This window comes from Ranitomeya imitator, chromosome 2 (genome assembly GCF_032444005.1).
Source record: "Ranitomeya imitator isolate aRanImi1 chromosome 2, aRanImi1.pri, whole genome shotgun sequence".
Taxonomy (NCBI): domain Eukaryota; kingdom Metazoa; phylum Chordata; class Amphibia; order Anura; family Dendrobatidae; genus Ranitomeya; species Ranitomeya imitator.
This window is the reverse complement of record NC_091283.1, coordinates 287,288,384-287,303,096: the sequence shown is the minus strand read 5'-3', so window position 1 is coordinate 287,303,096 and position 14,713 is coordinate 287,288,384. Positions and strand designations below refer to the sequence as shown.

General features: G+C 46.2%; 1 pseudogene; it reads left to right on the top strand.

Annotated features, from left to right (window-relative positions):
- LOC138663205 (zinc finger protein 585A-like) overlaps positions 1-14,713 on the top strand; it is a 49,876-nt pseudogene that overhangs the window by 31,751 nt on the left and 3,412 nt on the right.

Here is a 14,713-nt window from a genome sequence, read left to right as displayed (position 1 = left end):
AGCTGAAATTCTTAGACAGCTCGATGATCATCTAGTGTATGAAAAACTATCTTGCAATCCTACCCTGCGTTTTCAGAGAGAGTTACAGCTTGTGATCAGTGACTCCCTAGCCATGGGACTCATTGACCCCAAGCTGTCTGAATTTTTGACGGTTGAAACACCTATAGTATCGTGCCGGTACTATATGTACTACCAAAGATCCATAAAGATCTATGCAATCCCCCCGGTAGACCGATAGTCTCAGGTAGGGGGTCCCTCTTCAGTAAGACCGCCATTTTTCTCGATCGTGTTCTACGCCCGTTTGCTATGTCAGCTAAGTCCTATATTAAGGACACAAATGATTTCCTTGATAAAATTGAAGCACTGACGGTGTCTGATGATGTCATTCTAGCGTCCTTTGACGTTACGTCGCTGTATACGTCAATTGAGCATGATAAAGGTTTGGAAGCTGTACAGTGTGCGCTATCGGGCTCTGACGTGGCCCGAGTGTGCACAGCTTGTCCTCACACTGTTGGAGCTCATCCTCAGGAGGAATTATTTCCTCTTTGGGGATGAGTATTACCTTCAGTTGAGAGGTACCGCCATGGGGTCCAATGTGGCCCCCACTTTTGCCAACATCTATATGGCGGTATTTGAGGACAGGTTTGTGTACAAGTCCAGCCTCTGGCGCCACGTCGGAGCCTGGTGGTGCTACATTGATGATATTTTTATGATATGGGATGGCAACCAGTCTGATTTGGAAATGTTTCATAACAACTTGAATGAAATATATTCAGAATTGCAATTTACTCTGGTTTGCTCTGATGTTCAAATACAATTTCTGGACACTCTAGTTTATAAGGAGGGGGCAAATTGAGGACGGATATTTTTATCAAAGAGACAGATAAAAATAGCTTATTGCTATATGACAGTAATCATCTGAGAAGGATGATAGATTCTCTTCCTTGGAGTCAGTTATTGAGAGTACGCAGGATAGTATCAGATGAACACATAGTGAATCAGAGATTAAGGCTAGGGTCACATTGCGTTAGTGCAACCCGTTTAGCGCTAGCGGGTTGCGCTAACGCAATGTTTTTAATGTGGCCGCGTCCCGGGGTCGCGGTAACGTCCCCGCTCTCGCAGATCCCCGATCTGCGAGAGCGGGGAACGGACCGCGGGCGCGCCTCGGACGCTGCAAGCAGCGTCCGCGGCGCACCAGGAAACACCGGCGCGTCGCTAGCGCGTGCCGAACATGGCACGCGCTAGTGCTGCGCGTTCCCATTGCCGTGAATGGGCGCGCTAACGGACGCGTTGCACAGCGTTAATTTCGCCGTGCAACGCTGTCCGTTAGCGCTTTCCCATTAACGCAATGGGAACCAAGCCTAAGTGAAATGTGCTCTAAATTTATAAAAAGAGGATACCCTGCTAGAAGTGTCAATGATTTTAAAATCAAGGCTCTCAATTCCACACGAGAAAATGTAAGGAAGAAACCTGTTAAGGAAAGTGCCTCGGGTAGGATTCCGTTTGTCTCCACCTTTAGTCCAGTGAGTAACCGTATCAGTGAGGCTATAAAAAAGCATTGGGTTCTTTTACAGCGAGGTCTACCTCAAATCCCCGAGTTTAGGTCAGCCCCGATGATGTCCTATAGGAGGAGTAAAAACTTAGGTGACAGATTAGTAAAATCTGATTTTGGCACATCTAAAGTGTCGCTCCAACAAACCCTAAGTGCACCCAGATTTGGGAATTTCCCATGCCTTGGGTGCGCGTGCTGTAATAATCTACTTAAGGGGGATTCTTTTTGTCATCCGCACACTGGAAAGAAATTTCAGTTGAAGGATAGATATACCTGTGCGTCAAGTTATGTTGTATATATGATCACCTGCCCCTGTGGGTTAGCCTATATTGGGGAAACCACTACAGAGGTTAGAACCCGCATAAGTAAACATAAAAGTACGATTAGAACAGGCCTCATAGATTTACCGGTCCCGAAGCATTTTCTGGAGAAAAAACATCTAGTGAACCAGTTAAGATTTAGAGTCATCGATAGTGTACCTGTTCTGAGACGTGGAAGTGATAGGTTAGGGATGTTGAAAACAAAAGAAATGAGATGGATTTATACCCTGGGTACGTTGCAACCCAAAGGTTTAAATATAGACTTTAATACTCATGTTTGCTCTTTAAAATAGTTTATTTCCCTCCTTCCTCAGGGCTGTGTCGTTAATGATTTTATTATTTTTATTAACCATTGTTTTAGACATGTTTTCTATTTCACTTTTTTATTTCTTTAGATGGGCGACAGATGAGACAGTCGGTGAATTATGCAGTGGAATAAAGTTTGCATGAAGTGTTGGGTTGACACATAACAGGCTGATATGACTCACTGTGTATTGCTTTGACTGTCCCATCTGGCACACCATCTATGCCATGTAGTTGTATCGCTGGGTTGTTTGTGCCATATAGAGTCAGTGCGGTCCATGGAGGCTTTAGTTTCCCTTTCTCCAAATGTAATTACCTGTACCGCATTATTATTAATGAAAATTGATGTGATCGCTATATATACGTTTCAATATTGGATATAGTGAGATTCGCTTTATATATGCTGCTGTTATTTGATCTATATATTTATCCCCGATAGGCTTGAGTATGAGAGTCAGCGTTTCCCAGGTAACCGGCTCGAGTAGCGGTCATGTGACCCGGCGGTGGGGCTGCAGAGGCGCGTCATGTCTGGATGCGACTTCCTCCCGATTAGGTGATGGGGCATGTCCATGACGTTGGAGCGCTGACGCCGCACTCCACAGCTGAGTCCTGTACCAGCGGCTTGATACCGGAGCCTGATAGGTAAGCGCCGCTACAAGCACAAATCATGTATATAAGGGACAATTGGATTGGACATTACTGAGCATTTGAATTGTATGAAATATCCCGATTTGCTCAATGCTGAAAACGGCGCCATTAACCAGGATTGGGAGAAGCGATACAGGAAATGCAGAAGGAGCAATTTCATTGGCCGTTCATTGCTATGGAAATAAGGATGCGAAGTGTAGCCGCGCTTGGAATATGAGATAAATATCATGTATTCGCACTGTTTTGGTTGTATTTATGTAGCGATCTATATGGCGATGTTTTGTATATATATATTAGATGTTCACATATATGTCTGGTGTCTATTTTTGGTAATTTTTATAATATTTAATTAAGTGGGCTGACACTGACTAGTGATTGGCTCCCTGTGTGGTGTCCACACTATTTAAGACAGCCCTAATCACTAAGGTGTATGCTTGAAAAAGACCGGTTGTGCGGTCGAAACGTTGCTGTTTGCTGCTTTTACCATGGCTTAAATAAAGATTCCTTGAACTTCAACACCTGGATGGAGCGCTGTCTTTCTACATTGAGCCTGAAGGACTGGACACTTGCTTTTCTTTCCTGAGCCAAAGGCTATTTGTTTCCTGTTATTTTTGCCATATGGTTTATGAAGCAATAAACCCTGTGAACTTTTAAAGGAATGTGCCTCCTAAGTATCAGCCGTCGCACCTGAGTGAGTGAAATCCCTACAATTGGTGGTAGACGTGCGGGCAGCGTTCCCAGCGGAGACATAAGTCTATTTTTGAATGTCCTGGGTCAAGTCTGTTGCAAGCCAGCAAGCATTGCCGGGGAAAATGGAGGACCTGCTGAAACACTTGGTCTAGATGCAGTCACAGCAGGAGCAAAGGTAGCAAGAGACCAACAGGCTGTTGATGCAGCAGATACAACAGAGCCAGCAGGAGCAACGGCAGAGTCAGCAGGAGCAATGGCAGCGGATACAACAGAGCCAGCAGGAGCAACGGCAGCAGTTACAACAGAGCCAGCAGGAGCATCAGCAGCAGCTGCAGCTTCTGGCAACCGCCATGCAGGGCAAGACGAGTACCCCAAACCCAAGTCTGGCTGATGACACCCACGTCCAGAAGACGGTAAGACGCGCATTGCAGAAAATGACCCCCGGGGATGATGTTGAGGCCTTCCTGTCGGTGTTTGAGAGGGTCGCTGAGAGGGAAAAACTTCCGCCAGAGCAGTGGGCAGAGGTACTGGCGCCATACCTGACGGGAGAACCCCAGAAGGCGTACTATGACTTGACCTTGCAGGATGCCAAGGAGTGTCACAAATTGAAAGCCGAGATTCTCGCACGTTTGGGGGTGACACTGACTGTCAGGGCACAGCGAATTCACTGCTGGGCCTATCACCGGGACAAACCACCTCGCTCCCAAATGTTTGATCTGTTGCACCTGGTCCAGAAATGGCTGGAGCCAGAGTCATCTACACCTGCACAGATGGTAGAATGGGTGATGATGGATCGGTTTGTCCATTCCCTCCCCAGGCCTATACAGTCTTGGGTTGCCCAGGATGATCCCCAGAATGCCGACGAGCTGATCGGACTGGTTGAAAGATACCAAGGGTTGGAAGGCTCCTTCGGGAGGCAGCCCATGCCATACTGGGGGTCCCAGAAGGGAATTGAGGCCCAAAAAGGGTTGGGGCATCCAAGGTCACAAAGGGCGGGGGAGGTGGTGCCCAAGGTCCCTACGGGTGATATTATTTGCTGGAGGTGCCACAAGCCAGGACATTTAGCTGCTCGTTGTTCCCAGACCACTGAGAAGATGGACTGCAGCATGGGACGCCGTAGTTCATAATATACGTATCCAGCCTGCAGTGTGAACTCTCCGCCCAACGAGGGACCTCAAGCGTGTCCCGTAAAGGTGAACGGTTGAGCGGTAACGGCGCTGTAAGACTCGGGGAGCTTAGTAACCCTGGTGAGCGCCACTTTTCCTCTTCACCTGCTCCCGGGAAAGAAGGTCGGAGTGCGATGCATACATGGTGATGTGTTATGATACGTGGTCTAGGAGCAACATGGAACGAGCTCTGAAGGAAGTGGTAACTGTACTGACCACAGTCCCTAAGCTCAACACAACACTAGAAGTAGCCGTGGAATGCTCCTAACTCTCCCTAGGCATCTCATCACAGCCTAAGAGCTAACTACCCCTAAAGAAAGAAGCAGGAAAACTATCTTGCCTCAGAGAAAATCCCCAAAGGATAGATTAGCCCCCCACAAATAATGACTGTGAGTGGAGAGGGAAAAGACATACACAGAATGAAACCAGGATGAGAACAGGAGGCCAGTCTAGCTAAATAGATAGGACAGGATGGAATACTGTGCGGTCAGTATAAAACACTACAAAAATCCACGCAGAGTTTACAAAAAATCTCCACACCTGACTAAAGGTGTGGAGGGCAAATCTGCCTCCCAGAGCTTCCAGCAAGACAGAATGAATTCACACTGATAAGCTGGACAAACATAGAAAGCACAGAAAGGATAAGTCCACAATCTATGGACAGAAAAGAGCAAGCAAAAACTTAGCTTAGCTGAACTGGTCAGGTGTTGTGAATTCCGTTCTTGGGCTCCCTCCGGTGGTTGTAAATGGCACTTTTTTGAATTCTGCCCTTGGGCTCCCTCTGGTGGTTTTGAGTGGAACTGCCGCTCCTTGTGTTTAGCTTTAGCAGCTGCTTTTACTAATCGTCTCTCCTGGCTCTGCTATTTAACTTGGCTCTAGTCTTCAGCCTATGCCACTTGTCAATGTTCTCTGGCTGGATTCACATCTCTGCTTGGATTCTCCTGGTTTCCTGACCAGTTCTGCAAAGATAAGTTCTGGCTTTGCTCATTTCAGTCCACATGTTGTGGACTTATTGTTCTGTGCATTCTATTTTTGTCCAGCTTGTCATTATGGATTTTTTCTGTTAGCTGGAAGCTCTGGGAAGCAGATTTACCCTCCACACCTTTAGTCAGGTGTGGAGATTTTGTAAACTCTGCATGGATTTTTGTAGTTTTTATACTGACCGCACAGTATCCTTTCCTGTCCTGTCTATCAAGCTAGACTGGCCTCCTATGCTAAAATCTGATTTCATCTCTGTGTATGTTATTTTCCCCTCCTCTCACCGTCAATATTTGTGGGGGGCTGTCTTTCCTTTGGGGATTTTCTCTGAGGCAAGATAGGTTTCCTGTTTCCTTCTTTAGGGGAAGTTAGATCTTAGGCTGTGCCGAGGGGTCTAGGGAGCGTCAGGTATCCCCCACGGCTATTTCTAGTTTCGCTGCTAGGTTCAGGGTCTGCGGTCAGTACAGATACCACCTCCTTCAGAGCTTGTCTCATGTTGTTCCTAAACCACCAGATCATAACAGTCAGGATAACAGGGAACTCCAAAGAGATGTGAATCCAACCAGGAACCATTTACAAGTGGCACTGGCTGAAGAAAGAGCCAGACCTAAATAGCCGAGCAGAAGAGACGATAAGTGGAGGCAGCTGATGACAGCTAACTCCAAGGAGCAGCCATACCACTAGAAACCACAAGAGGGAGCCCAAGAGCAGAACTCACAAAAGTGCCACTTACAACCACCGGAGGGAGCCCAAGAGCGGAATTCACAACAGTACGCCCCCCTTGAGGAGGGGTCACCGAACCCTCACCAGAGCCCCCAGGCCGATCAGGACGAGCCAAGTGAAAAGCATGAACCAAATCTGTGGCATGGACATCGGAGGCAACAACCCAAGAATTATCCTCCTGGCCATAACCCTTCCACTTGACAAGATACTGAAGCCTCCGCCTCGAAAAACGAGAATCCAAAATCTTCTCAACCTCATATTCCAACTCTCCCTCAACCAACACCGGGGCAGGAGGGTCAACCAAGGGAACTACGGGCACCACATATCTCCGCAACAAAGATCTATGGAAAACATTATGAATGGCAAAAGAGGCAGGAAGAGCCAAACGAAAAGACACCGGATTAATAATTTCAGAAATTTTATAAGGACCAATAAACCGAGGCTTAAACTTAGGAGAAGAAACCTTCATAGGAACATGACGAGAAGACAACCAAACCAAATCCCCCACACGAAGCCAGGGACCAACACACCGACGGCGGTTAGCAAAACGTTGAGCCCTTTCCTGAGACAACGTCAAATAGTCCACCACATGAGTCCAAATCTGCTGCAGCCTGTCCACCACAGAATCAACACCAGGACAATCAGAAGGCTCAACCTGCCCAGAAGAAAAACAAGGATGAAAACCAAAATTACAAAAGAAAGGTGAAACCAAAGTAGCCAAACTAGCCCGATTACTAAGGGCACACTCGGCCAACGGCAAGAAAGACACCCAATCATCCTGATCAGCAGACACAAAGCATCTCAAATAGGTCTCCAAGGTCTGATTAGTTCGCTCAGTTTGGCCATTAGTCTGAGGATGAAACGCCGAAGAAAAAGACAAATCAACGCCCATCCTAGCACAAAAGGCCCGCCAAAATCTAGAGACAAACTGAGAACCTCTGTCAGACACAATATTCTCTGGAATGCCATGCAAACGAACCACATGCTGAAAAAATAATGGAACCAGATCTGAGGAGGAAGGCAACTTATGCAAAGGTACCAGATGGACCATTTTAGAGAACCGGCGGTCACAAACAACCCAGATAACAGACATCTTCTGGGAAACAGGAAGATCCGAAATAAAATCCATGGAAATATGCGTCCAGGGCCTCTCAGGGACCGGCAAAGGCAAAAGCAACCCACTAGCGCGGGAACAGCAAGGCTTGGCCCGGGCGCAAGTCCCACAGGACTGCACAAAAGCACGCACATCGCGCGACAAGGAAGGCCACCAAAAGGACCTAGCAACCAAATCTCTGGTACCAAAAATCCCATGATGACCAGCCAACACTGAACAATGAACCTCAGAAATTACCTTACTTGTCCATCTATCAGGAACAAACAGCTTCCCCACTGGACAGCGGTCAGGCCTATCAGCCTGAAATTCCTGAAGCACCCGCCGCAAATCAGGGGAGATAGCAGAAAGAATCATCCCCTCCTTAAGAATGCCAACCGGCTCAAGGACTCCAGGAGAATCAGGCGAAAAACTCCTAGAGAGGGTATCAGCCTTAACATTCTTAGATCCCGGAAGATACGAGACCACAAAATCAAAATGGGAGAAAAGCAGGGACCATCGAGCCTGTCTAGGATTCAGCCGCTTGGCCGACTCGAGGTAAATCAGATTCTTATGATCGGTCAGGACCACAACACGGTGTTTAGCTCCCTCAAGCCAATGTCGCCACTCCTCAAACGCCCACTTCATAGCCAACAACTCCCGATTGCCGACATCATAATTGCGTTCCGCAGGTGAAAACTTTCTGGAAAAAAAAGCACACGGTTTCATCAAAGAACCATCAGACTCCCTCTGAGACAAAACGGCCCCTGCCCCAATCTCAGAAGCGTCGACCTCAACCTGAAAAGGAAGAGAAACATCCGGTTGACGCAACACAGGGGCAGAAGTAAATCGGCGTTTAAGCTCCTGAAAGGGCTCAACAGCCTCAGAGGACCAATTCGTCACATCAGCGCCTTTCTTCGTCAAATCAGTAAGGGGCTTAACCACACTGGAAAAGTTGGCAATGAAACGGCGATAGAAATTAGCAAAGCCCAAAAATTTTTGAAGACCCTTCACAGATGTGGGTTGGATCCAGTCATGAATAGCTTGGACCTTAACAGGATCCATTTCAATAGACGAGGGAGAAAAAATAAAACCCAAAAAAGAGACCTTCTGAACTCCGAATAGGCACCTAGACCCCTTCACAAATAAAGCATTATCACGAAGGATCTGGAACACCATCCTGACCTGCTTCACATAAGACTCCCAATCATCGGAAAAAATCAAAATATCATCCAAATATACGACCATGAATTTATCAAGATAATTGCGGAAAATATCATGCATGAAAGACTGGAACACAGATGGAGCATTAGAGAGCCCAAATGGCATCACAAGGTATTCAAAATAGCCTTCGGGCGTATTAAATGCAGTTTTCCATTCGTCACCCTGTTTAATACGAACAAGATTATATGCCCCTCGGAGGTCAATCTTAGTAAACCAACTAGCCCCCTTAATCTGAGCAAACAAATCAGTAAGCAAAGGTAAGGGGTATTGGAATTTGACCGTGATCTTATTAAGAAGACGATAATCAATACAGGGTCTAAAGGAGCCATCCTTCTTAGCAACAAAAAAGAAACCCGCTCCCAATGGTGATGAAGAGGGCCGAATATGCCCTTTCTCCAAAGATTCCTTAACATAGCTCCGCATGGCGGCATGCTCTGGCGCAGACAGATTGAAAAGTCGGCCCTTAGGGAACTTACAACCAGGAATCAAGTTAATAGCACAATCACAGTCCCTATGTGGAGGAAGGGAACTGGACTTGGGCTCATCAAATACATCTTGGGAATCCAACAAAAACTCAGGGACCTCAGAAGAGGGGGAAGAGGAAATTGACATCAAAGGAACGTCACTATGTACTCCTCGACAACCCCAACTAGTCACCGACATAGTTTTCCAATCCAGCACCGGATTATGTTCCTGTAACCATGGAAATCCCAGTACAACAACATCATGCAGGTTATGCAACACCAGAAAATGGCAATCTTCCTGATGTGCAGGAGCCATGTACATAGTCATCTGTGTCCAGTACTGAGGTTTATCCTTGGCCAAGGGTGTAGCATCAATGCCCCTCAAAGGAATAGGGGTCTGCAAAGGCTGCAAGGAAAAACCACAGCGACTGGCGAATTCTAAGTCCATTAAGTTCAGGGCAGCGCCTAAATCCACAAATGCCATGACAGAAAAGGACGACAATGAGCAAATCAGGGTCACAGATAAGAGAAATTTAGGCTGTATAGTACTAATGGTAACAGACCTAGCGACTCTCTTAGTACGCTTAGGGCAATCAGAGATAACATGAGCCGAATCACCACAGAAAAAACACAGCCTATTCTGACGTCTGAATTCCTGCCGTTCTATTCTAGTCAAAATCCTATCACATTGCATAGGTTCAGGACTTTGCTCAGAGGATACTGCCATATGGTGCACAGCTTTGCGCTCGCGCAGACGCCGATCAATCTGAATGGCTAGAAACATAGATTCGCTCAAACCGGCAGGCGTAGGAAAGCCCACCATAACATCTTTAAGGGTTTCAGAAAGACCTTTTCTGAAAATAGCAGCCAGAGCCTCTTCATTCCATTTAGTGAGCACAGACCATTTTCTAAATTTCTGGCAGTATAACTCTGCCGCTTCCTGACCTTGACACAAGGCCAGCAGGGTTTTTTCTGCATGATCCACAGAATTAGGTTCGTCATACAATAATCCGAGCGCTTGAAAAAATGCATCTACATTCAATAATGCCGGATCCCCTGTTTCAAGAGAAAAAGCCCAGTCTTGAGGGTCACCACGCAGCAAGGATATGATGATTTTTACTTGCTGAATGGGATCACCAGAAGAACGGGGTTTCAAAGCAAAAAACAATTTGCAGTTATTTTTAAAGTTCAAAAACTTGGATCTGTCCCCAAAAAACAAATCAGAAGTAGGAATTCTGGGCTCTAAAGCCGGAGTCTGGACAACATAGTCCTGGATATTCTGTACTCTTGCAGCAAGTTGATCCACACGAGAAAACAAACCCTGAACATCCAGCATATATCCTGAACCACCCAGATATCAAGAGGAAAAAAACGACAAACCTGAGCACAGAAAAAAAAATGGTTCACAACTTTCTTTTCCTTCTTTTGAGATGCATTTAATTCATTTTGGCCACTTGTACTGTTATGATACGGTGGTCTAGGAGCACCATGGAACGAGCTCTGAAGGAAGTGGTAACTGTACTGACCGCAGTCCCTAACCTCAACACAATACTAGAAGTAGCCGTGGAATGCTGCTAACTCTCCCTAGGCATCTCGTCACAGCCTAAGAGCTAACTACCCCTAAAGAAAGAAGCAGGAAAACTATCTTGCCTCAGAGAAAATCCCCAAAGGATAGATTAGCCCCCCACAAATAATGACTGTTAGTGGAGAGGGAAAAGACATACACAGAATGAAACCAGGATGAGAACAGGAGGCCAGTCTAGCTAAATAGATAGGACAGGATGGAATACTGTGCGGTCAGTATAAAACACTACAAAAATCCACGCAGAGTTTACAAAAAATCTCCACACCTGAATAAAGGTGTGGAGGGCAAATCTGCCTCCCAGAGCTTCCAGCAAGACAGAATGAATTCACACTGATAAGCTGGACAAACATAGAAAGCACAGAAAGGATAAGTCCACAATCTATGGACAGAAAAGAGCAAGCAAAAACTTAGCTTAGCTGAACTGGTCAGGATAACAGGGAACTCCAAAGAGATGTGAATCCAACCAGGAACCATTTACAAGTGGCACTGGCTGAAGAAAGAGCCAGACCTAAATAGCCGAGCAGGAGAGACGATAAGTGGAGGCAGCTGATGACAGCTAACTCCAAGGAGCAGCCATACCACTAGAAACCACAAGAGGGAGCCCAAGAGCAGAACTCACAAAAGTGCCACTTACAACCACCGGAGGGAGCCCAAGAGCGGAATTCACAACAGTGATGCAAAGGACTATCCTATGGCCAGGGTGGACATTGAAACGGCATGTGGCACTGAGTCCCATATAGTCGGCGTCGTTCGGGACTTGTTGCACCCTATAATTATTGGCCGGGATTTCTGTTTGTTTTGGGATTTGTAGGGAAAAGGTTCTGAGCTCCCTAGCAAGAGTAGGGAACCAATGAACCCTGGAAGGGTGTCGCCACACCGAGAGACAGACAGGTTTCCTTTTTGTGTTCTGGTTGGGGATGAGGAAGAAGTGTCCCCTGCATCTGACATTCTGGAGTTAGACGTAACCGGTGAAAATTTGGGGACTGCCCAACATAGGGACCCCACTCTGAGGGAAGAAGCTAAGTACCTAGGCTATATAGTGGGTCATGGAGAAATAAAGCCTCAAATCAGGAAAGTGGAGGCAATCCAAACATGGCCAAAACCACTCTCCAAAAAGCAAGTTAAAGCCTTTCTGGGGATCGTGGGATATTACAGGAGGTTCACCCCGACCTTCGCCACAGTGGCTGCGCCTCTGACCGATCTGCTAAAGGGGACAAAATCAGTGATGGTCAAATGGTCCGAAGAGACAGTCAGCCTTCCAAGAATTGAAAGGGGCTCTATGTAAGCAACCCGTTCTGATGGCCCCAGATTTCAAGAAAGAATTTATTCTTCAGACAGATGCCTCAGATGTTGGGATCGGAGCAGTCCTTTCCCAGGAGCTATATGGGGAGGAGCATTTTATTCTCTATCTGAGTAGAAAGCTGTCTTCATCTGAGAAGAACTACTCAGTCCTTGGAAAAGAGTGTTTGGCCATAAAGTGGACGGTGGACACGTTACGGCACTATCTGCTGGGATGTAAATTCAGACTAATATCCGACCATGCCCCACTTAAGTGGATGAGGGAAACAAAGGGTAGAAATGCTAGGGTCACCCGTTAGTTCTTAGCCCTGCAGGACTTCAGTTTCCATGTGGAACATAGGGCCGGAAAGCTGCACGGTAATGCTGATGCCCTATGAAGAATCTCTTGTTTAGTGGGGGAAAGTGCCAAGCCCCATGGCTTTAGGCAGAGGTGGGAGGTATGTAGCATGGCTAAAGGGTGTGTAGTCGACGGAAGGTATGTGTCACATAGGTGGCTTGTCGTTGTGATGTAGCCCAGAGTGTTTTCTTTATTTCACATAACCATGTGTATATATACATGTGTTTCAGGACCTGTGGTGATGTCAGACCACATGTCTAATCATATGATGGGTTCCTGGGTGTGGTTAGCTCTATATAAGACAGGCTAATGCTTTACACAGCAGATATGTGTGGAGATGAAACCCTCCTGAGTGTGTTAAAGGGACACTGTCACCAGAATTTGGAGGGAACAATCTTCAGCCATGGAGGCGGGGTATTGGGGTTTTTGATCCACCCTTTCCTTACCCGCTGGCTGCATGCTGGCTGCAATATTGGATTGAAGTTCATTCTCTGTCCTCCATAGTACACGCCTGCGCAAGGCAAGATTGCACTGTGCAGGCATGTACTACGGAGGACAGAGAATGAACTTCAATCCAATATTGCAGCCAGCATGCAGCCAGCGGGTAAGGAAAGGGTGAATCAAAAACCCCAAAACCCCGCCTCCATGGCTGAAGATTGTTCCCTCCAAATTCAGGTGACAGTGTCCCTTTAAGGCTCCAGGACTGAGCTTGAAGGACTGGACACTTGCTTTTCTTTCCTGAGCCAAAGGCTTTTTTTTTCCTGTTATTTTTGCCATATGGTTTATGAAGCAATAAACCCTGTGAACTTTTAAATGAACGTGCCTCCTAAGTATCAGCCGTCGCACCTGAGTGAGTGAAATCCCTACACTATCTATTAGAAGAAATGCAATTAAATGTGGTCAAGCTGATTCCATTAATAAAATAAAGTGCACAGTGCTTATTTAAGGTCTGCCACAAGTCATATTGCACACATATTCAAGTTAACAGGGCAAATGCCTCCAATATAGTATTAATTGTAGCAAACACAGATGGAAATAGAAAGTCAATCTAAATTAACATAAGCATGAAAGTTTGGCATGAAAGTTTGCTTCAAGATATATTACATGTATATTCAAGTAAATAGGGCAGGCACCTCCAGTATAGTGTTAATAGCAGCAACCACAGAAGAAAGTAGGAGATCAGTGTAAATTAACATACGGTAAGTACGAAAGAGTATACGACCTAGTCAGGCAGCATGGGTCCCGACACGCGTTTCGCGTTCCGCTTCTTCCTTGTGGGTTTTCCACCTTGAACAAAGGGACTGATATATTTCCATATGGTTGAGGTACTATGTGTATCTATATGAGCCAAAAGTTTATATGTGGTATTTAGCTATATGGATGGTAATTTATGGAGACATCATCATGATATATAGTGGTGTACTACCCAGTTTGTCGGTTGTATTGTGCATTAGTATCATCATTTTAAAAATTTATTTGTACTTTTTTACTAAATTGTTGTTAATAAAGTGATTGAAAATTTTACTATTGGCATTTGCTCCCTTTTTTAAAAGGAATCTGTCACCCCCAAAATCGATGGTGAGGTAAGTTCACCGTCATCAGGGGCTTATCTACAGCAATCTGTAATGCTGTAGATAAACCCCAGATGTTACCTGAAAGAGGAGAAAAAGAGGTTAGATTATACTCACCCAGGGGCGGTCCCGCTGCGGTCTGTGTCCGATGGGTGTCTCCGGTCCGTCCGGCGCCTCCTGTCTTCATTCCATGACGTCCTCTTCTGGTCTTCACAGCGCGGCTCCGGCGCAGGTGTACTTTGTCTACCCTGTTGATGGCAGAACAAAGTACTACAGGACGCAGGTGCCAGGAAAGGTCAGAGAGGACTGGCGCCTGCACACTGCAGTAGTTTGTTCTGCCCTCAACAGGGCAGACAAAGTACGCCTGCGCCGGAGCCACGGCGTGAAGACCAGAAGAGGAGGTCATGGAATGAAGATGGGTGGCCCCGGCCGGACTTGAGACACCCATCGGAAGCGGACCGCAGCGGGGAACGCCCCGGGGTGAGTATAATCTAACCTCTTTTTCTCCTCTTTCAGGTAACATCAGGGGCTTATCTACAGCATTACAGAATGCTGTAGATAAGCCCCTGATGATGGTGGGCTTACCTCACCATCAATTTTGGGGGTGACAGATTCCCTTTAAGGTTTTCTATTAGACTGTGAACTGTCATTGTCTTGGAAAATAAAGTTTTTTTACATAGCTTGCCATTTTTATGGACAGTTTAAGTAGAAATATTGAAAAATATAAAATTCAAGGATCTTATATTAAAAAAAATATTTTTTT